Below are 25348 nucleotides of genomic sequence, written 5' to 3'. Positions count from 1 at the left end.
TTCGGGGACTGTGCAGTTCCTGAGGGAAAATGCATTCCTCCTCTAAGGGGCTGGGGAGGTCTGGGGGAATTCTTGACAGTCGAAGGGCATCAAGCTTTGAAATGTCAGGCTGAAAATAAGCACTTGACATCAGATTCCTGTGACTGGCTCATTCATTTGTTTCTTTCCCTATTACCTGGGTGCAGAAGGCTGTGTGGTGACCCCCTTCCCATTCCCACACTGTGGGAGTAACGAGAGGTCTAGATGCTAATTCCAGATGTGTGACTAGTAAGTCAAATGTTTCTGAGATGTCATTGCCTCTTTCAGCATCATTTTCTTTTCTATAAAATGAGACAGTTGGACTGGATCATCCTTTTCCAAACTGATACACAGCACTCTAGTGGGAAAGACACAATCCCATTTTACCCCTTTTCTGGTCTTTCACAAGGTTCAGAAGCACTTTGAAGACTAGGTATGTCCTGTAATAAACACATGCCACCTCCACAAACAATGAAAACTCTGTGAATCACAGTTTTCAAACTAACTTGGCCATGAAACAGTCCTGGTAGCCTTCTCTTATCCTACCCCTTCTCCCCCCACCAACCTTTTCACCTCCATTCCAGTGAGCCTTAATGTTCTAAGGAAACTGTCTTAGGAAATCCTGAACTAGATGATCTTGTGGATGACCTTGTAGGCTCCACATTCAGCTCATTTCTGCCATGAGGACCTACTTCTTGCCTAACATGTTCTAAGTGCAGCGATGAGAGACATGGGCCCTGCCTGTGAGCCGCTTACAGTCATGCTCTATTTCGGTCCATATGATTGAAAAGCAGGTTGCTTTTGGTGAAAAGTTGATGATATCACTTTGAAGGCTGAGCATGTTGCTTCAAAAGTCACTCAGTCATGTCCGACTCTCTGCAACCCCGTGGACCACAGCCCACCAGGCTCTTCTGTCCATGGGATTTTCCAGACAAGAATACTGGAATGAGTTGTCATTTCCTTCCCCATCAAAAGTCAAAGGTTACTTATAATTCATCGGCTGATAAAGAGCTTGCCCTAAGTCCACTGTTGTTTACTTGTCAGTTTATTAGAAAGATGTAGATTCATGGTGAAATATTGATGGAAAACTGTCACCAGCTTCCCACCTAATCCTTAGCTGAACAACAAGCTAAGAGCACTCCATCCTGGCTATGGGGAGAACCATGATTGTGTGCTCATCCCTCAGTCTTGTTCAACTCTTTGTGACCCTGTGGACTGTAGCCCACCAGGCTCCTCTGTCCATGGGATTCTCCAGGCAAGAACACTGGAGTGGGTTGCCATGCCCTTCTCCAGGAGATCTTCCTGACCCAGGGATTGAATCTGCATCTCTTTAAGTGTGGCCATTATAGGATAACAAAATGGTTATTGAGGATGAAGCAAAGAGTGTCAGGAATTTCTGCCCATTCCTGTCACGTCTGAAATTATTTGGGGGACATACAATTAAATTAAGAGGAAGATTTCTGTTTGATGGTAGAGCAGCTTAAAATCTATTCCAGTACATTTTATTAAAACATTTCTTGGATTTAGGATTCTCTTCTGGACAAGACAACTCCAAATCTGCCTCAAGCTTTACAGCTAATGGTACCACCCACTGAGTCTCCATATGGCCCCATGACTAAGGACATTTGTTATCACGTTAAAATGGCCCCTAACTGTGCCATAGGCACAACAGTACAGAATATCAAGTTATTAGTGATACGACTTGGGGCAGAAGTACAGAGAGAAGACACTGGCAGGAAAGAGGCTGTTGCAGGGTACACAGAGGACAGATGGCTCGTCTATGGCACGTGAAACACCTCCTAAACAACAGCTCACCTTTAACGATCACTCAAAGCCAGGCCATCTCTGCTCGTCTTCTGATACAGCGTTAACAGAAATGCCATGTGATTGGAAGAACAGAAAATGAAAATGCAAAAACTGAAATGAAGATGTGGGAGCCTATGGAGGGGAGGAAGACAACTTATGAAAAAAGGACCCCAAGATGATGAAATGGAGCAGATGTAAATTGCACAGAATTTCAGAAGCAGAAATGTGCTCAATTTCAACTCTAGGGAAACCAAATGCCCGTTTCCTCCACCCCCCTATATGAGAAGCAGCAGACAAAAGAGAACAATGTTCCCTACAAAGAGAGTGGGATGTCAGGGAGAGGAGTGGGAGAGAGAAACAGCAGCTATTGTGCCACTGTGCTTTTTTCTAGACTGGACGACTGCTTGGAGACACTCAGAGGAAGCTGGGGTAAAGGGGTTCCTGATTTCCCAATTAGCCCTTCTCATTTCATGTCAGGGACCGGTGGGGTGGGCTGCTTTATGCTACTGCAGCCTTGCCTCTCAGGGAGAAGATGGGAGAGCTGGGAGGCAGTGATCTGCTGCTCAGAGCCAGCCCCAGCACACTGGGTGATCCCCAAGGGCCAGGAGGACCAACCAGTTGTAAAGATGTAACTTCAGAACCCCTTCTGACCACTGCCTTCCCCCATTTCACCTTTCCTCTCACAACCCTTGTTTGCCTATCTTGTTGAACTCATTTTTCTCTCTTCTCTCTTCTTCCCCTCTTGATCCTACTTCCATACTACCCTCCCCCCACCAGAGCCACAGCCTATCTCATCAGTGACTGTCTCGCCATCACTTTATCCACCTTTGTCCTTTGTCTTTATCCTTTATCACTTGGCAGATTTCTAGCCCAGAGAAACCACCATCTTTCACCATTTTTTTTTTTTTCCCTGCTTGGATGGCTATTTACTAGAGAAAAGTCCAAAAGATTTCTGCTTCAGCTGACTCATTTGTCATCCCTGGCGTTTTCTGCCCTCAGTGGCTACCTGACATTTTCACTCCCTTTTCAAACCCTTTCTTACTCCTGCTCTTCCCCGCCCAGCTCCCCACCACAGCAGATGGCCTTGCTTCTCTCTGCACACAGGACAGGACAATATAAAAATCAGAAACAGGCAGCTGGATCTTGTTCCATGGGAACTCTTTAATCAGAGGAGTACCTTGATGAACTTGGATTTGCATGGGAAGGCTCAGACCAGCAGAGGGGAGTAGGGACTAGGGACAGTTGCTCAGAATAATAGAATGAGAAAATGTTAGCATTCTCAAGGCTATCACAGGAGAGAAGGGGCAAAGAAGAGAGAGAAAAGGAGAGGAAAAAGAAGGCTAACACAGGAATGGCTGAAGCAGACTGACACCCTTTGGTGAAGAAGCCAGTGAAAAACTCCACTGGCAAAAACTAAGATTTTAAGAACAAGAGTTGCGTTATGGTCAATTGGAAACTGTTTGTGTTGCTAGGATAAATATCCCTCTTTTGACACTGCTATATTTAAAACGAATAACCAACAAGGACCTATTGTACAGCACAGGGAACTCTGCTCAATGTAATGTGGCAGTCTGAATGGGAGGGGAGTTTGGGGGAGAATGGATACATGTACATGTATGGCTGAGTCCCTTTGCTGTCCATGTGAAACTATCACAACATGGTTAATCAGCTATACTTCAATATAAAATAAAAAGTTTAAAAATATTAAAAAACCTCTGTAAAGTCTACCACAAATAAAAGTGCTTTGTGAGAATACCACATTGTAGAATTGGAGGCAGAGACCTCAGAGTGCCCAGAGGATACAAGAGTCTCTCTCAGCCAATTCAGGGGAAGCCATGATCGAGGTCAGAGGAGCCTGGGGAGATGCCAGCCCCTGGAACGCTGCACAGATCTGTGGAAGGCTGGGAGACTTTTACAAAGTTTGGAATGATATTTAGGCAGTATCAGTTTAGAGGGGCAGAAAGGATCCCATGAATGAGTATTTGGATTAAACAACAACAAATGTATCTTCCCGAGTGTCTTCAACTTGGCCCCCATTCTACAAACATATCTCCAGCCCTACCTAACGTCAGCTTCACTCATCTCAAGGAAGAGGTAGAAGTGTGATGTGGTAGAGAAAGAAGGAATCTCAGTGTCAAGTAGACTTGGTTTTTGAATCTCGACTCTAACCTTACTAGCTGTGTGGCTTTGAGCAAATTGCTCAACCTCTCTGAGTCATAGTCAGCTTTCTCATCTGCAGCAGAAGGGATATAACACTTCTGGGGTTGTTATATTTAAATGATATGATATACAGAAAGGGATAGCATAAACACTTGTGGATTTTGGCATCTATGGGGCAGAGGTCCTGGAACCAATCCCCCACAGACACTGAGAAACAACTGTTGTTCAGTCGCTCAGCCATGTAAAATGACTGGATATGAAAGTAACTCCAGAGTCCTTGGCACACAGAAAGCACTCAGTAAATATCAGTTCTTCCTCCTAACTTCCACCTTGATCCTATTCCTTCATCTTCTCTTTGAGGTTGTTCCATCAATCATTCATCATTTTTCTATTTTCTTATTCTCTTTGTATCTTCACATACATATATTTAAAACTTACTCTTGGGACTTCTCTGTGCCTCCACTGCAGGGGGCACGGGTTTGATCCCTGGTTAGGGGACTAAGATCGCACATACCTTGGGTGACACAGCCAAAAAAAAAACCCTGCTCTTATAAGACTTGTGTTTTCTATTTCCCTGCTTCTCTTCTCCAAGGTAAAAACTCGTGATATAACCATCTCAGTCACATCTACTTCCTCAGTGCCTGCATCCCCAATTCACTGCCCTCTGACTCTGCCCTACCAATTCATGAAAGTCCCCTTAGTTTGACCTTCAAAATGGTCAGACCCAGAGAATTCCATGCAGCCTCTTTTTACTCGACTGCAGTGCCATTTGCCACTAAGATCACTCCCCTTCCTTTTGAGACGTGGACCACTCCTACCTTCAGCTGCTAGGTCACTATTTTGTTCCTCCTCTGTCTTTTTAAAATTGATTTATAGTTCATTTTACAGTGTTATACTGGTTTCAGGTGTACAGCACAATGATTCAGTATTTTTACAGCTTATACTCCATTAACAGTTATTACAAGATAATGGCTGTAATTCGCTGTGCTACGTAACATATTACTGTTGCTTATATGTTTCATGCAGAGTAGTTTGTGTCTCTTAATCTCATACCCCTAATTTTCCTCTCCCCTCTTCTCTGTCCCCTTTGGTAACCACTAGTTTGTTCTCTGTATCCATGAGTCTGTTTATGTGTATATTATCAATATTGTTTAGGTTCCACATGTAAACAATGTCATACAGAGCCTTTTACTGTTGACATTTCACTAAGCCTAATATTCACGGAGTCCATCCATGTCGCTGCAAATGGCAGAACTTCATTCTTCCTTATGGCTGAGTAATCTCCCATTGGGTATCGATACCACGTTATCCTTAGTCATTCATCTGCTGATGGGCACTTGGGTTGCTTTCATATCTTGGCAATTGTGAGTAGTACTGCTGTGAACATCTGGGTGCATGTATTTTTCTGGATTAGTGTTCGCATCTTTTCTGGGTATATACCCAGGAGTGGAATCGTTGGATCATATGGTGGTTCTGTTTTTAGTTTTTTGAGTGACCTCTATACTGTTTTCCATAGTGGCTACCCCAATTTACATTCACACCAACAGTGTACAAGGGTTCCCTTTCCTCCACATCCTTGCCAACATTTGTTATTTATATTCTTTTTGATGATAGCCATTCTAACAGGTGTGAGGTGATGTCTCATTTTTGTTTTCTCAATGAGTAGTGAAGTTGAACATCTTTTCATGTGTCTGTTAACCATTTGTATAACTTCTTGGGAAAAATGTCTCTTCAGGTCTTCTGCCCATTTTGATTGGGTTGTTTTTCTGACAATGAGTTGTATGAGCTGTTTGTCTATAAACCCATTTTCAGTCATATCATTTGCAAACATGTTCTCCCATTTCATAGGTTTTCTTTTTGTTTTACCAACATTTCCTTTGCTGTGCAAAAGCTCTTAAGTTTAATTAGATCCCTTTCATTTATTTTTGCTTTCATTTCTTCTGCCTTAGGAGACAAATCCAAAAAAAGGATTGCTACAATTTATATCAAAGTTTTCTACCTATGTTCTCTTCTAGGAGTTTTATGGTTTCATGCCTTACATTCATGTGTGTAATCATTTTGAGTTTATTTTTGTATATGGTGTGAAGGAGTGTTCTGATTATTTTACATATAATTGCCCAGTTTTCCCAGCATCACTTGAAGAGACAGTCTTTGGTCCATTATATATTCTTGCCCCCTTTGCCACAGATTGACCACATGCATGTGGGTTTATTTCTGGGCTCCCTATTCTGTTCCACTGATACGCATGTCTGTTTCTATTACAGAACCATTCTTTTGATTACTGCCACATTGCAGCCTGAAGTCTGGGAGGGTACTACCTCCAGCTTTGTCTTTTGTGTTTCCATATGAATTTTAGGATTATTTCTTCTAGTACTGTGAAAAAATGTCATGGACATTTTGATGGGTATTTCTTTGGGGAGTATGGCCATTTTAACAATGTTAATTCTTCCGAGCTGAGAGCATGGGATATCTTTCCATTTCTTTGCATTATCTTCAGTTTTATCAACTCTTTACAGTTTTCAGCATATAGGTATTTCACCTCTTTGGTTAAGTCCTAGGTATTTGATTCACTTTGATACCATTTTAAACAGAATTTTTTCTCTGGTAGTTTTTCTTAGTGTACAAGTATAGAAAAGCAACAGATTTCTGTATGTTAATCTTGTATCCTACAAATTCGCTGAGTTTATATACTAGTTCTAATAGTTTTGGGGTGGAGACTATAAAGAATACCTTGTCAGTTTCTTTTCACGGCCTTTTAAAGGTTGTAACCCCTCTCCCACCTAGAGATCCACTGTGCCCTTTACAAATTCATTCTCTATATTATCATCCTGGGAATTCTTATTCACCACTAACCCTTTAGCCACTACCCATGAGAATGACTTTAAAATAATTATTTCTCTGAGCAAGAGCTCTCTCCTAAGCACTACTTTCATTTTTTTTTTTTCCCCCAAATCCTACCTCTTTAGGTCAATAAACACTTACTGGAGTGCTTACTATGTGCCAGGACTTTCACCAGGGATATGAACAGGAATGGAACACACCTCCCTGGGATGTCAAGAGGGTCCTGCATGCTTAAATTAAGTCCAAACTTCCCCAGATACTCCCAACTCCGTTAGAAGGGTAAGAAAGGGAACCCCACGATTTCAAAGCAGGGTCATCCTTCCCTAAGAGAGAGATTAAGTTCTGTACCTGCACTAAGACCTCCTAGCTGCCAAACGACAGGTGCCAAGAGAGTCCCAGACACCCACACATCCATACCCGAAATGCTTGTGGCCTGGCACTCGAAGCCTCCTATCAATGTCTGTCTTGAAGGATTAATATCCAAAACAGAGAGATTGTATACAATTCATGAGAAAACCAAGTAACCTAATATTTTTAGAAAACCGCAAAGGATCTGAAAAACATTCCTTAAAAGAAGACAATCGGCCAACAGTACATGAAAAGGTGCTCAACCCCACTGACCATCAGGGAAATGTGAGTCAAAACCACCGAGATCACCGCACACCTGCCAGGGTGTCTATTATCAAAAGGAAAATATAACAAGTGTTCGCGACAATGTGGAGAAAAATGTATACTTGTGCATTGTTCCCGGGAATGTAAATTGATAACAATCACTATGCAAAATCATTATGAAAAGTTTAGAGATTTCTCAGGTTAAAAACAGAACTACTATATGATCCAGAAAGCTCATTTTTTGGTATGTAACCAAAGGAAATGAAATTTGGATCTCCAAGAGATACGTACACTCCCATGTTTATTGCAGTATTATTCATAATAGCCAGATAAGGAAATAACCCAAATGTCCACTGACAGATGGATTAAAAAGTGTGTAAACATATATACAGCGGATATTATCCAGCCATGAGAAAGAGGGAAATGCTGCCATTTGCGACAACATTGATGGAACTTGAGGGCAGTATGATAAGTGAAAAAAAGCAGATACAGAAATACTGAATGCTCTCACCTGTATGCAAAATGTAAAAAAAAATGAGCTTACAGAAGCAGAGAGTAGAAAAGTGGTTGCCACGCATCTGAGGTGAGGGGATAAGACAGAAGAACAAGGATAAGTCAGCCAATAAGTTTCAGTTACACATGATGAATGAGTTCTGGAGGTCACCATGTACAACTTAGTGATAAAAACTAACAAAACTGTACTATATACTTGACATGTGCTAAAAGAATAGATCTTAAATCATCTCAGCACACAAACACACCCTAACTATGTACAGGTGATAAGTTATTGAGCTTGACTGCGGTGATCTCACAATGCTTTTTTAAATATACATACATCAAAAGGGTGGGGAAGTGAAGAGATGTGGGTTAAAGGGTACAAATGTCCAGTAATAGGCAAATACGTTCTGGGAATGTAATGTACAGCTCAGTTACTGTAGTTAACAATACTCTATTATATACTCGAAAGTTGCTGAGAGGGTAGATCTTAAATGTTCTCACCAAAAGAACATGGCAGTTATGTGACATGATAGGTGTTAGCTAACACTGTGGTGGCAATCATTTTGCAGTACACAAATATATCAAATCAACACATCACTTCAGTTTAGTTACTCAGTCATGACAACTCTTTTTTACCTCATGGGCTACAGCACTCCAGGCCTCCCTGTCCATCACCAACTCCCAGAGCCTACTCAAACTCATGTCCATGGCGTCAGTGATGCCATCCAACCATCTCATCCTCTGTAGTCCCCTTCTCCTCCCATTTTCAATCTTTCCCAGCATTAGGGTCTTTTCCAATGAGTCAGTTCTTCATATCAGGTGGCCAAAGTGCTGGAGTTTCAGCTTCAGCATCAGTCCTTCCAATGAATATTCAGAACTGATTTCCTTTAGGATTGATTGGTTGGATGTCCTTGCAGTCCAAGGGACTCTCAAGAGTCTTCTCCAACACCACAGTTCAAAAGCATCAATTCTTCGGTGCTCAGCTTTCTTTATGGTCCAACTCTCACATCCATACATGGCTACTGGAAAAACCATAGCTTTGACTAGATGGACCTTTGTTGATAAAGTAATGTCTCTGCTTTTTAATATGCTGTCTAGGTTGATCATAGCTTTTCTTCCAAGGAGCAAGAATCTTTTAATTTCATGGCTGCAGCCACCATCTGCAGTGATTTTGGAGCCCCCCAAAATAAAGCCTGACACTGTTTCCATTGCTTCCCATCTATTTGCCATGAAGTGACGGGACCAGATGCCATGATCTTAGTTTTCTGAATGTTGAGTTTTAAGCCAACTTTTTCAGTCTCCTCTTTCACTTTCATCAAGAGGCTCTTTAGTTCTTCACTTTCTGCCATAAGGGTGGTGTCACCTGCATATCTGAGGTTATTGATATTTCTCCCAGCAATCTTGATTCCAGCTTGTGTTTCATCCAGCCCAGCATTTCACATGATGTACTCTGCATAAAAGTTAAATAAGCAGGGTGACAATATACAGCCTTGACATACTCCTTTCCTGATTTGGAACAAGTCTGTTGTTCCATGTCTAGTTCTAACTGTTGCTTCTTGACCTGCATACAGATTTCTCAGGAGGCAGGTCAGGTTGTCTGGTAGTCCCATCTTTTTAAGAATTTTCCACAGTTTGTTGTGATCTACATAAGTCAAAGGCTTTGATGTAATCAATAAAGCAAAAGTAGATGTTTTTTTGGACTTCTCTTGCTTTTTCGATGATCCAGCAGATGTTAGCAATTTGATCTCAAGAACCAGAGAACCAGAGATCAAATCAGCACATAGTATACCTTAAACTTAGATAATATTATAGGTCAATTGTATCTCAATAAAGCTGGAAAAGGCATCAAATTTGACCTACTAATAGTGTATGTTTGACATGTATGTAACTGCCCTGATGGTACGGTGGATGAGAGTCCATCTGCCAATGCAGAGGACACAGGTTTGAACCGGGAAGATCCCACATGCCTCAGGGCAACTAAGCCCGGGTACCGAGAGCCTGTGCTCTGCAACAAGAGAAGCCAGTGAAATGAGAAGCTGTGAACACAGCCAAGAAAGCCCCCAGTCCCTCCCTGCAATTAGAGGAAGCTCGAGCACAGCAACAGTGACCCAGCACGACCAAAAATAAAAATTTAAAATGCACAGGCTTTCCAAAACAGTTGTTAAAAAATTAAAACTCTGCCTTCAGTCCACTGAAGGCAGACTTTTGGATAAAAGTCCACTATGGCTTTTATCCTGGTTTCTCTCGGTCACCACAAAAGCCTCAGACTCCCAGGTAACCCCCATGTCTGTCTTCTCATCCCTCATGGCTCTGTGCATGTGCTTAGTTGCTCAGTGAGTCTGACTCTGCAACCCCATGGACTGTAGCCTAGCAAGCTTCTCCGTCCATGGGATTCTCCAGGCAAGAGTACTGGAGAGGGCTGCCATTCCCACCTCCAGAGGATCTTCCCCACTCAGGGATTGAACCCAGGTCTCCTGTATTGCAGGCAGATTCTTTACCGTCTGACCACCAGGGAAGCCCCCTTACGGCTCTATGTAACCCCAATTCTGTTCAATACCCCATTCTTTCCAAGCTCCCCAAACCACCCACTGTGCTCTCTGGAATCCACATCTGTCATTAGCAAACATCCCCTAGGTCCCCAATCTCTTCTCTGAACAGTCCTTTCACTTTCTTGCTCTAAGGAGGCTCTCCCCAGAGGTTACTGCCTGCAGGAGAGTAGGGGCTGTGTTTCCTCCAACAGCCCTGACTCTGGGCTTGAAAGAGGATGAGGTCCTCCTTGCTGTTCTCTGCCACTTTCAGACCCTGCTCTTTCTCTCTCCTCCCAAAACACCCCAGCTTGAGTCATATGTCATCAGACTAGCCCACTCACTACCCTTCACTGTAGATATAACTCACTGACATTTGCTTCACTTCTGTCTTAATTTTTGGTGATTTTGAAAACTGAAAGTGAAGTTGCTCAGTCGTGTCTGACTCTTTGCGATCCCATGGACTGTAGCCCACCAGGCTCCTCTGTCCATGGGATTTTCCAGGCAAGAGTACTGGAGTGGGTTGCCATTTCCTTCTCCAGGGGATCTTTCCGACCCAGGGATCAAACCCAGGTCTCCCGCATTGTAGGCAGACGCTTTACCGTCTGAGCCACCATACAAGAAAGTGAAACATCACACATCCCAGCCACTCACCTCAACAAATGTGCCTATCTTGATGACCTTGCCCTCCACCCTGTCTCTACCCCCATGGTGATGTCCTGCTGCTGCTGCTGCTAAGTCTCTTCAGTGGTGTCCAACTCTCTGCGACCCCATGGACTGTAGCCTACCAAGCTTCTCCGTCCATGGGATTCTCCAGGCAAGAACACTGGAATGGGTTGCCATTTGCAACTATTCTAGGATATAAGTTCCACGTAGGCTCCCCTTGAGCCCTCTCCCCTAAACTTCAGCTATCTCCCCCTAGCACCCGAGATCCAAAAAATTCTGACCTTACTTGAATGTATATTCCAGTGATTCTGTCTTTTTACTCTTCCTGCCCCCTTCCCCTCCTTAGTCAGCTTGTAATCCATATTCATTCCTTAGTAACTTCTATGTGCATATCATTTTCCATATTCCTTGATTCATTGTATTCACTTGGCTAAACTCCAAACTTGAGCATTTCTGCCAGCCACGTTGGCCTACCAATTCAACACAGCTCGAAGTGACTAGAAACACACACACACACACACTCTCTCTCTCTGCTGACTTATGTGCTTTAAATTTCTGCCCCTAACTTCAAGGGGGCCCTTGATGCCACCCAGTGGCTATATCAGATTCCTGTAGAGTCTTTGCCCTCCCACTCTAAGATGATTAGTTCACAACTTCTTTCTCCTCCAAGTCCAATACCTCTGCCCCCATGACCACTCTTAGCTGACAATCTTGCCTCTTACTTTCCTCATAAAATTGAGGCAAAAGAGAATTCCACAAACTCCCACTACGTCATTTACCACCTCCAACCATCTGCACCCAGATATGCTGCCTTCTTCCTGTTATAAAAGGTGGGCTTTTTAACACACCTCTCTAAAGCCAGCCAGCTTCTCCTGTGAGCAGTTAATGCCTGATTAGGTGGGTAAATTGTGTGTTTGAGGGATGGGTGGCAGGTATTTCCCCCCTCATCTATTCCTATTGTGAATAAGAACGTCATGAATATCTTAATGCCTTTAATTTGGAGGTTTTTCTTAGAATGGATTCCCAAAATGTATAATGATGGGGACCAACTTTATTTATATTTCCCCAGTGAAGTATAACGGATGGTTATAGGGAAGGGATGGTTATAGGGAATAGATGATTCCCTATAACCTTATAGTAGATGGAGGATGGTTCAAGGAACAAACAGCTTCTGACTCACTGTCGGATAAGAGGAAAGAAAATTAATGTTATGAAACACTAATAGAACTTAGTTATGAACTTTAATAGAACTGCTGCTGCTAAGTCGCTTCAGTCGTGTCCGACTCTGTGCGACCCCATAGACGGCACAATAAAGAAAATCAATGGCATTTGGAAAATATGTCTGAAGTTATATGTTACAATATAGTCCATTCAAATGATAACATTTGTATCCATTCCCTTCTCCAAAAAAGTCATTTTTTTTATGTTTACAGTTTTGCTCTGAGAAATAACCAAAGAACAAAACAGTAAAAAGCTAAAATATTAATTCCTGCTTGCCTCATTCATGTCAACTTGCAAGAAAACAATTCGGGAAAAGAAGTTCCAATGATCTGATTTTCTCATCAATAAATATTTGTGAAATCGAATTACTAAACTTTAATATTCCAAAACTGCACAAGGACCTATGCAACTCTGTGAAAACTTTGCTGATGTTAGATGGAGGAAAGTAGAGAAAGGTCAAATAAATCATGTATGCTGGTCACCTTGCTGTACTTCTGCAGACTTCTGTTATTAGCTGTGCTGGCATTTTCCTATTTTTTTTTTTTCAGAGTTTTCCATTACAATAGCAATGTATCTCCCAGGCAAATGAGGTGGTTTACCATTTACTTCAAAAGAATTTCTTCTTTGTCCATAAATGCAATAAAGGCAAAATGAAAGAATAAAAATATGTAAGTGCACAAGGAACAAGAGACCACAGAAGGAAACCATAGATAAGAAGACTGAGCAGTTTGGGAAGATCTCATTTCTACCGAGTTTAAAATACTGGATGGAGACAGGCACAGCAGAGTAAGCTCCAGTTCACATGCCTGCAGAGACAAAGGGAACTTGCCTAAGAGGCAGTACCAAAGATGAAAGTGAAGTGGAAGACTGGAAATAAAGGGCTTGTTTGGAATCTATATAACAAAGAATTGAATCCTCCCAGATCCCCCTTCTAAAAGGGGGATCATGTGGCCCAGCCACATGACAGGGCCCTGAAAAAGATCAGAAGCTGAGTCTCCAGTAAAACTGAATAAAAGGGTTGCAGATATGAAAACACCAGGCACTGAAAATGGGAATTTAGTGAAAATCTGCACTTTAAACAAGAAAACCTTTCATTTCCTTTCCCAGCCTTGCTCTTAGAACATAGTCAAGCACATGTGCCATCCAATTTCCCAGACATGATATTGAAGGATTCTTCTACTATAATAGATAACCCCAGAGAAACATACTGACATACGTGAGTACCCCAATCAAGAGTTAACCCTTGACTCTACTTCATTGACCAAAAAGTTGGTTTGGGTTTTTCTATAACATTTTACAAAATACCTGAACAAATTTTTGGCCAACCCAATGCCATGGTGAAATCCCATGACTTATAAGACCTGTGCATGCATACAAGGTTTCACATCAGATTTTAGTACATTATTTTCAAACGAAATACTCAAAAGCCCTAAGACTTTTTAGGAAAGCCTCAAACATTAAAGACAGACAACAAACAGGGAAAGTGAATAAGAGGAGAAACAAAGATTATACAAAGAACAGAAGAATAATTACAGTATCCTGAGAAAAAAATATTGCACTCATGAAACAAGACAGTACTATGGAAAAAGAACTGTGTTGCTATAGTAACAAACACTCCATTTTCAATGACTTAGAACCACAAAAGTTTATTTCTTATTTATGCCAAGTCCAAATCAATTAAAAGTTGTTCTTTTTTATCTGGAACTCTGAGATCCAGGTTCCCACTACTTCATGACATCACCATCTTTGCACGTCGCTTACAAGGATATCGCAGCAGGAAGAAAGACTGATGGACTGAAGCAGAGATTTTAATTTTAACAGCTTCAGCCCAGGAATGACATTTGTCACTCCTGACCAGTGGCCAAAACTAGTCCAAATCTAACTGTTGGGAAAGAGAAGCATGTGGAATGTTTGTTGAGTCTAATATCCCTGCAACGACAACTACCAGATTAAGAAACAGCTCTTGAAAATTAATATGATAGCTAAAATTTACATCTCCATAGAGAATTTAGAGGATACAGTTGAGGAAATCAGGAATTAATTTTGTAAAAGACAGAGAAATTAAATCTATAATCGACCCGATTGTTAGGAACTCCACCAAGAGTACAGAGAAAAAAGAAAGGGAGGAATTTTTCTATGAAGTAATACCAGAAGTTACTCATAGACTATAACCTACAACTCTAAAGATTAAAAGATCCACTGACACAGGCATTCACCTTGGTTGTGCTAAAAAACTATGATCAGGAGTCTTATAAGGCCCAACAAACTGTGGGTAAAATAAGGCCCCTCAGAAGCAAGGCCAGCACTTAGTTTGACAAGAGGGAGCAGTGTAACTAGCAAGCATCTCGTGGAGTCTGTTCCATTCAACAACAGTGTTGTGTTTTGTGTTTATCACTTAACGTTATGTAATAATTGTATTTCCATGCACCATCATTTTCATGGCTGTCACACTTAGTGATTATAAACATCCTATGGAACAGATATACCATATTTTACTTAACCCTTCCACTATACTTAAACTTACATTTTCAATCAGACTTATGTTTCCAATCTTCTACTGTTATAAATAAGATAGTCGTGGATATCTAGTTGTCTAAATTGTAATTTAAATTTGGATTCTTTCCCTAGGATGGATATTTCTTTAGCATTATCTCCAAAATTGTAAAGGCAAGAGCAAATCTTATTTCTTTTTTCATGATTGTTGGTAGATTAAAAAAAAAAAATCAACTTCCAGGCTTCCCTAGTGGCTCAATGGTAAAGAATCTGCCTGCAAATGCTGGAGACACAGGATCGATCTCTGATCCAGGAATATCCCACATGCCGAGGAGTAACTTAGCCTATGAGCTACAACTATTGAGCCTGTGCCTAGATTCCGGAAGCCATGACTACTGAAGCCCACGAGCTCTAGAACCTGTACTCTGCAACAACAGAAGCCACTGCAGTGAGAAGCCTGAGCATCACAACTAGAGCATAGTCCACACAGCAATGAAAACCCAGCACAGCCAAACAGCCAAAACAATAAAATTAAAACAAAACTGACTTCCACAGTTACACCAGTACACAATGCATCCAGGCACACCTGCATGTATATGTTTATCCACACACTCACCAGCACTGTACATTTTTATTGAAAATTTTTTTGCTAACTTAGGAGGAGGAAATGGCTTTGTAGGTATTTTTCCGTATAATTATTTATAATACTTTCATTTTAATAAATCAACTCTCCATAAAGTTTGTTAATCTATTTAGCATTTTGCTTATTACTTTATAGGACTTCTATTAACCTTTGGTCAGTTACTTGTGTTTAGTTTAATAATATACTGAAATTTTAAAAATCTTTATGTAAACAAATCTGTTAATTCTCTTCTTGATGATCTATTACTTATAAGCACATATTTCTGCAGAAAGTTGATAACCACTTAATTTCTTATTGTTTTACTATGATTAATTTTTTATAAGTCCAATGTGTGCTTATGTTCTACACGCTGGAGGTTCAAGATAAACAGAAGTCCCTGCCTTCCACCAGTTTACAGAACTGATGTTTCCTACAAATTCTTAGACAGTCCCAGCACTGCTACTACACAGAATGTTTTCTTTTCCCATTGATGTTTCATGTGCCACAAATTCTTATATGTAAATATATTCTGTCAAAAATCCCAGTGGCATTTTTCACAAAACGAGAACAAGCAATCCTAAAAAACCCTGAATAATCAAAGCAACCTTGAGAAAGGGGAGCACAACTGGAAGCATCATAGCCCCAGATTTCAAATTATATTAAATCGATAGTAATCAAAACAGTGTTATATTGGCATAAAAACAGACACGTAGATCAATGGAACAGACTAGAGCACCCAGATAATAAACATATTCATATATGTTCAATTAATTTATGACAAGCCGAGAATATATATACAATGGGGGAAAGGGGAGTCTCTTCAGTAAATGGTGCTGGGAAAACTGGACAGTCACATGCATAAAAATGAAGCTGGCCCACTATCTTATACCATATCGCAAAATTAACTCAAGATAGATTAAAGACTTGAATGTAAGAACTATAAAACTATCAGTAGAAAATAGAGGTGATAAGCCCCTTGATTTTGGTCTTAGTAATGATCTGTTGGGTCTGTCAATGAAAGCAAGAACAAACAAGTGAAACTAAAACTAAAAAAACCTTCTACAGAGCGAAAGACAATTAAAAGGCCATCTAAAGAGTGGGAGAAAATATTTACAACTCATACCTGATAAAGGATTAATATCTAAAACACACAAGGAACTCATGTAATTCAATAGCAAAGCAGCAAAAAATCCAATTTAAAAAATGGTCACAAGATCCAGACAGACATTTTTCCAAAGAAGATATACAGGTGGGCAACAGGTATATGAAAAGATGTTCAATATCTTAATCATTAAAGCAATCAAACCTACAATGAGACATCACCTCACACCTGTCAGAATGTCTTATCCAAAAAAAAAACCAAGAAATACGTTGGTGAGGACGTGGAAAAAAGGGAACCTTTGTACGATTTTGTTTGCCTTCCTAAATAGTGACCTTGGATTCCTCCTGAAAATTTTGTCAGCTGATGGGTTTTCTGGTGTTATACAGTAGATCCAATTCAGTAAAGTCACTTCTCTGAGCTCCCTGATTGTTTCCTCCACTATTTTCAACAGCTATTTTGCATTTTTACTTTATTCTGTGTGCTGCTGCTGCTGCTAAGTCACTTCAGTCGTGTCCGACTCTGTGCGATCCCATAGACAGCAGCCCACCAGGCTCCGCCATCCCTGGGATTCTCTAGGCAAGAAGACTGGAGTGGGTTGCCATTTTCTTCTCCAAAGCATGAAAGGGAAAAGTGAAAGTGAAGTCGCTCAGTCGTGTCCGACCCTCAGCGACCCCATGGACTGCAGCCCACCAGGCTCCTCCATCCATGGGATTTTCCAGGCAAGAGTACTGGAGTGGGTAGCCATTGCCTTATTCTGTGTAGGTCATTGCTCTTCCCATCTTCTGGGAGGTATGCCAGCAAAAACTTAGAGTCATCTGCTAGGCCTTTGCTTTGAAGGAAGGCTCCCATATCCACAAACTTACTCTTAAACTTTATACTCTCTTCTTCCTTGGTCAAGCACTCTCAGGGGCCTCTCTCAGACACACTCTCCCAGGTTCAGCCAATAAACTCTCTCTAGATCCCGAGGCTCCTTCAGTATATAATAGAAACTCCCTGGGCCTGGTCCAGCACTTTCTGATTGAACTCTGCTTAGATCTGATGCTAGTTATGAATCTGGTGGTTAGGAGGAGAAATGGAAACATATCTTGAAGAGGACTCTGCACTGTTTCACAAGGCCTTATTTGAAATCTCTTGATAGTCTTCAGGAAAGATGGGGGTAGGAGGCCCTCTCCTCAATAGAGAAATAGACGGCTTCTTCAGAATCAGAGTTCATGGGAATCAAAGTTCAGTGTACATCTACACAGAGATGTCTTTATCTCAAAGTTGCACTCTGCCCATTAAGGCACCAACTTTGACTTAAACGGCTTGTGAAGGCTGAGAACTCAGCCTTCTTAGAGCTTCCCACCATTGCAATTAAGTCCTGCAACCTGATTTTTAGCTGTTTCTGCCCCACCCCCACCCCAGCTTCAAGACGTAAGGCCTTCTGACTCCCATATTTTGCTATAAAATTTTGACCAACAAATCCTAGTCTTAATTTTCTCCCTTCAACTGCTCATCCAATTGAAGAGACCTTACAGCCATTAATTTCCCACAAATAAGTCTCAAATGCTGACTCACTGCATCAATTAGCACATCGCCTTCCACCTGAATTCCACTCCAGCTCATTCCACATGGAAATCTTAGCAGTCACACTGTGCAGCATAGCAGGAATTATCAATTCACCACTCACCTCACGGCCATCCACAGGGCAAGCAAGCCAGCTCCAGAATCCCAGCCTCACAGGGGGTTTCTAAAGTTCACCTCTGAAGCCAGTGCTCTTAAATTGGGTTCCTGAGATCAGTCAGTTCAGTCGCTCAGTCGTGTCCGACTCTGCGACCCCATGAACCGCACACACCAGGCCTCCCTGTGCATCACCAACTCCTGGAGTCCACCCAAATCCATGTCCATTGAGTCAGTGATGCCATCCAGCCATCTCATCCTCCGCAGTTCCCTTCTCCTCCTGTCCTCAATCTTTCCCAGCATCAGGGTCTTTTCAAATGAGTCAGCTCTTCGCATCAGGTTCCTGAGTAGCGGGGGCTGAAATGAAGATTCGTAAAAGTGATTGAGAAAGTGCTCTCAGGGTAAGAGGAGTGGTAAAAAGCAGAGTGTGACGGGAGTAGAAAGCTTAACTAGGAGTGCGGTACTTGCTGAAGACTAGTTTCAGTGCACTCCACAGGACAGGTTACACCGCAAAAAGGTGAAGGGGGTATGGGGTGAGGCGGTGTGGGGAGGCAGCCTTTTGTACCACCAAGTCAGCTTCCATTGGCTGAGCTCTGCCCTGGGTGGGAGTGGGCGTTGCCTCCTGGGCAAGGAGACATCTGTTTGGCTGAGGACTATTTTCAGGGGTAAGAGGCAGCTGTGAAATGTTTTCAATCATTAGCACCAGCAGCCTGAGGATGGGCGTGCTGCCTGTCAACACGATACAGGTGGTGCACTAGGAGAAAAAGAGAAGCCATTACACGAGCATCTAATGGGTATATACTTGCGTGCGACCTCAGTCACCCAGTCCTGTCTGACTCTTCGCGACCCCATGGACTATATAGCCTGACGGGCTTCTCTCTCCATGGGATTTCCCAGCAAGAATACTGGAGTAGGTGGCCATTTCCTTCTTCAGGGGATCTTCCTGACTGGGGAATCGAACCCCTGTCTCCTGCATTGGCAGACGGATCCTTTACCACTGAGCCACCTTACGTTAAATTCTTTTTTATTGACTGTCTTATTTAAATTTCACAACTCCAAAAGGGAGGTGTTAATACTGTCTCCATACATTTTCTCAAGGAAAATGAACCTTCAGAGTTTAAGTGACTTTCTGATGATTACAAAATGAGGCATCATGTTTTCAGGTGTAATAAATTTGTAGATAAAAAGAAAATGCCTCAGCTTATGTACTTGTAAAATGGATACACACAGAACTCATTTAGAATCATATCTTTGGAAAGTGGAGATCCTGGAGTGAGCCAATTGGATTCAAATCCTAAATTTTAGTGCTTTCAGTAATACTGCCTCTTGAATAAAATTGTGATTCTTATTCCCTAAATATTCTTGATCTCATGTTACTTTTGTTTGTATATGTGTGTGTATATATATAAACTTAGTAACTCGTAATAAATTAGTTGAAATACTACATTTCCCAGGCCCTTAGGATAATGTGTTAAAAATTACTAAGAAATTATCCATTAAGTGATGGAAAAGCCAGAAAATAGTCTAGATATGCAATTAATAATTTACTTGGCTTTTGACTGTGGGTTTACTTTATGTCCATTTTCTCATTATAAAACAGGTACTAGTAGCCTATACAATAATATAGATAAGAAAATGGAAACTCTGGGAGGTTTATTAACTTTTCCCAAATCACAGAACTAGGAAGGGATAGGTCTGGGAATTGAACCAAAATCACCATCTGACATCAAAACTACTATTGGACACTAAGGAGAAAATGGCACATCATAGATTCACCTATAGAGAGACAACCAGTGATGCAGATTTTCAGTATAAAGGAAATTCCCCACCCTTTCAACTCTTTTTTCACATGAGCCAAATCTGAAAGCTACAAAGGAGATGGAAAATTTCAGAAAACACTCATTCACTCAGCATATCACTGAAGCAGGAGAACAATTCCAAGACAAGAAAGAAGAATCATTAATAATGACCTGCTAAAATAAAAAGTATTTTTCTAGAGACAGTGCCCTGAGCTGACACAGGATGAGTGGCTCTGATTCCACAGCTGGGGTGAAATTATCAAATCAGGTTCTCTGGCCCAGAGGAGGATAAGGTTTTGTGACAGGAGTGGCTACCTCCATCACCATGGAAACTATACCAGCCAAACTTGCCCTAGATGGTGGCCTCTGCGGAAGGTTACTGAAGTCTTCTTTGCTTCCTCTCCCTCCTCACCACCCCCTACCCTCAATGAATAAATCCCCTGTTGTATCCCTCTGGGCTCTGTTACCTCAGGTCACTTTCCAAAGGAAGCAAAATTTTAGTACTGGCAGAAGGCCTCTTCTGTTTTCCTTAGACAACTTAACCTTTCTAGGTATCACTTTCTTTTGGATTGTTGTGGGGGATGTATTTATTTTATGCATAAGGACATTGTGTGTGTGTGTGTGCAAGCCTAGGACAAAATATTTCTGAATATATTCAGATACCTTCCCTACGGTTGTTGTTGTTTAGTCAAGAAGTCATGTCCAACCCTGCAACCCCATGGACTGTAGCCAGCCAGGTTCCTCTGTCCACAGAATTTCCCAGGCAAGAATACTGGAGTGGGTTGCCATTTCCTTCTCCAAGGGATCTTCCTGACCCAGGAATTGAACTCGTGTCTCCTGCATTGGCAGGTATATTCTTCACCACTGAGCCACCAGGGAAGCCCACCTTCTCTCTACCTCACTCTATTAAAAGCAGAAAGAATTAGGGAAAGAATTTTCCCAGTTCAAAACTCTTATTGGCTGTCTATGGCCTATGAGATTAAGAACAAACCCTGTCTTGTATTCAAAATCTTCCACAGTATGATCCCCAGTTCCCTTCCCATTCGCCTTTCCCATGATATCCCCCTTCTCACTAGTCACTGAACATTATCTGCATTTGTTTACCTTTATGCTGTTCTTATGTCCCTCTGTCTACTTGTACTGCTGCTGCTGCTGCTGCTAAGTCGCTTCAGTCGTGTCCGACTCTGTGCGACCCCATAGACGGCAGCCCACCAGGCTCCCCCGTCCCTGGGATTCTCCAGGCAAGAACACTGGAGTGGGTTGCCATTTCCTTCTCCAATGCATGAAAGTAAAAAGTGAAAGTGAAGTCACTCAGTTGTGTCCGACTCTTAGCAACCCCATGGACTGCAGCCTACCAGGCTCCTCCATCCATGGGATTTTCCAGGCAAGAGTACTGGAGTGGGGTGCCATTGCTTACTTGTACTAGCCTCTCCCAATTTATTTATTTTTTTTTTACTTTTTGGCCACACCCTGCAGCACGTAGGGCCTTAGTTTCCCAACCAGGGATTGACCCTGCACCCACTGTATTGGAAGGTGGAATCTTAACCACTGGACCTCCAAGGAAATCCCTTGCCTCTCCTAATTTTGCCGAAATCTTATCCATAACTTTAGTCTCAAAATGCATGGAAATTCTATGCAAATCAAATTTCAGTAAATTATGGAAACTGTGAGTATTCCATTCCTTCAGTGTATTTTATCATTTGTTGTGGCTAAAACTTGAATTTTATAAATATTCCTTGATGTTATCAAGCCATGTATTTTAAGTGTACAACTTGATGGATTTTCATGAAGTGCACACACCTGTGTAAATACCTCCTGGATCAAAAAATAGAATATAAATATCCAGGTAGCCTCTCTCAAGCTGTTACCTGAAAACTGGGTTTGCCTCTTGGTGGATGTCTAGCCAAGATACAACCAAGCCAGAGAGCAGGAGAAGGAAGGACTTTTTTTTTAATTTACTTTTTTTCATTGAGGGATAATTGATTTATAATTTTGTGTTAGTTTCTGCCATACATCAACATGAATCAGTCATAGGTATACATTTGCCCCCTCCTTCTTGAACCTCCCTAGCACCTCTCACCCCATCCCACCCATCTAGATTTTTCAGAGAGCACCAGTTTGAGCACCGTGAGTCATACAAAAAGTAGCAGAAGACCGAAACAGACATTTCTCCAAAGAAGACATACAGATGGCTAATAAATACATGATAAGATGCTCAACATTGCTCATTCTTCAGATCAGATCAGATCAGATCAGTCACTCAGTCGTGTCCGACTCTTTTCGACCCCATGAATCGCAGCATGCCAGGCCTCCCTGTCCATCACCAACTCCTGGAGATCACTGAGACTCACGTCCATCAAGTCAGCGATGCCATCCAGCCATCTCATCCTCTGTCCTCCCCTTCTCCTCCTGCCCCCAATCCCTCCCAGCATCAGTCTTTTCCAATGAGTCAACTCTTCGCATGAAGTGGCCAAAGTACTGGAGTTTCAGCTTTAGCATCATTCCTTCCAAAGAAATCCCAGGGCTGATCTTCAGAATGGACTGGTTGGATCTCCTTGCAGTCCAAGGGACTCTCAAGAGTCTTCTCCAACACCACAGTTCAAAGCATCAATTCTTCGGCACTCAGCCGTCTTCACAGTCCAACTCTCACATCCATACATGACCACAGGAAAAACCATAGCCTTGACTAGACGAACCTTTGTTGGCAAAGTAATGTCTCTGTTTTTGAATATGCTATCTAGGTTGGTCATAACTTTCCTTCCAAGGAGTAAGCGTCTTTTAATTTCATGGCTGCAGTTACCATCTGCAGTGATTTTGGAGCCCAGAAAAATAAAGTCTGACACTGTTTCCACTGTTTCCCCATCTATTTCCCATGAAGTGGTGGGACTGGATGCCATGATCTTCGTTTTCTGAATGTTGAGCTTTAAGCCAACTTTTTCACTCTCCACTTTCACTTTCATCGAGAGGCTTTTTAGTTCCTCTTCACTTTCTGCCATAAGGGTGGTGTCATCTGCATATCTGAGGTTATTGATATTTCTCCCGGCAATCTTGATTCCAGCTTGTGTTTCTTCCAGTCCAGTGTTTCTCATGATGTACTCTGCATATAAGTTAAATAAACAGGGTGACAATATACAGCCTTGATGTACTCCTTTTCCTGTTTGGAACCAGTCTGTTGTTCCATGTCCAGTTCTAACTGTTGCTTCCTGACCTGCATACAAATTTCTCAAGAGGCAGATCAGGTGGTCTGGTATTCCCATCTCTTTCAGAATTTTCCACAGTTTATTGTGATCCACACAGTCAAAGGCTTTGGCATAGTCAATAAAGCAGAAATAGATGTTTTTCTGGAACTCTCTTGCTTTTTCCATGATCCAGCAGATATTGGCAATTTGATCTCTGGTTCCTCTGCCTTTTCTAAAACCAGCTTGAACATCAGGAAGTTCACGGTTCACATATTGCTGAAACCTGGCTTGGAGAATTTTGAGCATTACTTTACTAGCATGTGAGATGAGTGCAATTGTGCGATAGTTTGAGCATTCTTTGGCATTGCCTTTCTTTGGGATTGGAATGAAAACTGACCTTTTCCAGTCCTGTGGCCACTGCTGAGTTTTCCAAATTTGCTGGCATATTGAGTGCAGCACTTTCACAGCATCATCTTTCAGGATTTGCTGCTGGCATATTGAGTGCAGCACTTTCACAGCATCATCTTTCAGGATTTGGAATAGCTCAACTGGAATGCCATCACCTCCACTAGCTTTGTTTGTAGTGATGCTTTCCAAGGCCCACTTGACTGCTCAGTCTTAGAGAACTGCAAATCAAAGCTACAATGAGGTATCATCTCACACCAGTCAGAGTAGCCATCATCAAAAGTCTACAAACAGTAAGTGCTGGAGAGGGTGTGGAGAAAAGGACACCCTCTTGCACTGTGGGTGGTAAAACAAATTGATAACAACCACTATGGAGAACAGTATGGAGAGTCCTTAAAAACTAGGAATAAAACTACCATATGACCCAGCAATCCCACTATGGGGCATATACCCTGAGGAAACCGTGATTGAAGAAGGAAGGATTTATTACTCCAGCAAGTTAGCAGAACACTGCAGAGATTTTCTGAAGTAGTATCGTCTCAAATAGCAAAACTGGGGAAGTTTTAGCTCAGGGTTGCGTGTGTATAGAAGAAGGGACTTGGGTATGGCATATGCATATTCATGGAGGGGCTTGAGCCAAGAAGAATTTAGCATAGCACTGGACACAGGTTGGCAAGAGTCTTGGCTCTGCTTGATTGAAGTCACTAGGGTCAGCAGAGGTCAGCCTCATCATTCCTTAGGTTCTGGTTAGTCTGGTGGTTGAGAGGGTTTAAATCTTGCAAAATAGCTCAGGAATGTGCTCAGGCTAATCTTTACCTTTGAAACAGAGCTGGGAGTCTTTACAATGGATACATTCCCCTGACCTGGTCAAGAGCAAGCACTGTGGTCAGCTTGAGATCACAAATTGGCTTAGGCCTAAAATGGCTTCTCTTAGGTCAAGAAAGTTATGTCTAGAGAAAGATTAATAATCTATGATGTCACTTACACATGGAATCTTACAAATACAACTAGTTAATATAACAAGAAGTAGACTCTCTGGTATGGAAAACTAACTAGTGGGTACCACTGGAGAGATGGCGGGGAGAGCAATATAGGGGTGGGGAGTGGGAGGTACAAACTCTTGGGTGTAAGACAGGCTACAAGAATGTATTGTACAACACGGAGATTATAGCCAATATTTGTAATAACTGAAAAGGGAGTGTAGCCTTTAAAAACTGTATTTAAAAATGTTACATCTGGTTCTCTTCCTCTAGGAACTCCCTAGTTTATCTGCCCACAATGCCTTTTCATAATTTTCACCCTCTTCTGCAAAGGTAGCTGCTATTGTGATATCTAACATCATGTATTAGCATTTTCCTTTTTTTAAACTTTATATAAGTGGACTCATCCTAAAGGAAATCAGTCCTGAATATTCTTTGGAAGGACTGATGCTGAAGCTGAAATTCCAATACTTTGGCCACCTGATGCAAAGAACTGACTCATTGGAAAAGACCCTGATGCTGGGAAAGATTGAAGACGGGAGGAGAAGGGGACGACAGAGGATGAGATGGTTGGATGGCATCACTGACTCAATGGACAGGAGTTTGAGTAAGCTCCCAGAGTTGGTGATGAACAGGGAAGCCTGGCATGCAGCAGTCCATGGGGTCACAAAGAGTCGGACATGACTGAGCAACTGAAATGCACTGACAAGTGGACTCACACAGTTTGTGTTTTTTTGTGATGTCTTTTGATCACTCTCATGT

The 25348-nt window shown here is 41.8% G+C and overlaps 1 long non-coding RNA gene across 1 annotated transcript in view; it reads right to left on the bottom strand.

The window, feature by feature from the left end:
• LOC147356263 (uncharacterized) overlaps positions 1-18804 on the bottom strand; it is a 179864-nt gene extending 161060 nt beyond the window's left edge. The window contains exon 1 of the long non-coding RNA XR_015143171.1: positions 18234-18804. This is a non-coding gene — a long non-coding RNA (uncharacterized LOC147356263). The remainder of the gene's footprint in view (positions 1-18233) is intronic.
• Positions 18805-25348: the final 6544 nt, after the last annotated feature.

Source organism: Bos grunniens, chromosome 16 (genome assembly GCF_055505025.1).
Source record: "Bos grunniens cultivar Pamir isolate PY7600 chromosome 16, Bosgru_T2T1.0, whole genome shotgun sequence".
NCBI lineage: Eukaryota > Metazoa > Chordata > Mammalia > Artiodactyla > Bovidae > Bos > Bos grunniens.
Note: the sequence above shows the minus strand (reverse complement) of the source record. Positions and strands in the feature narration are given on the sequence as shown.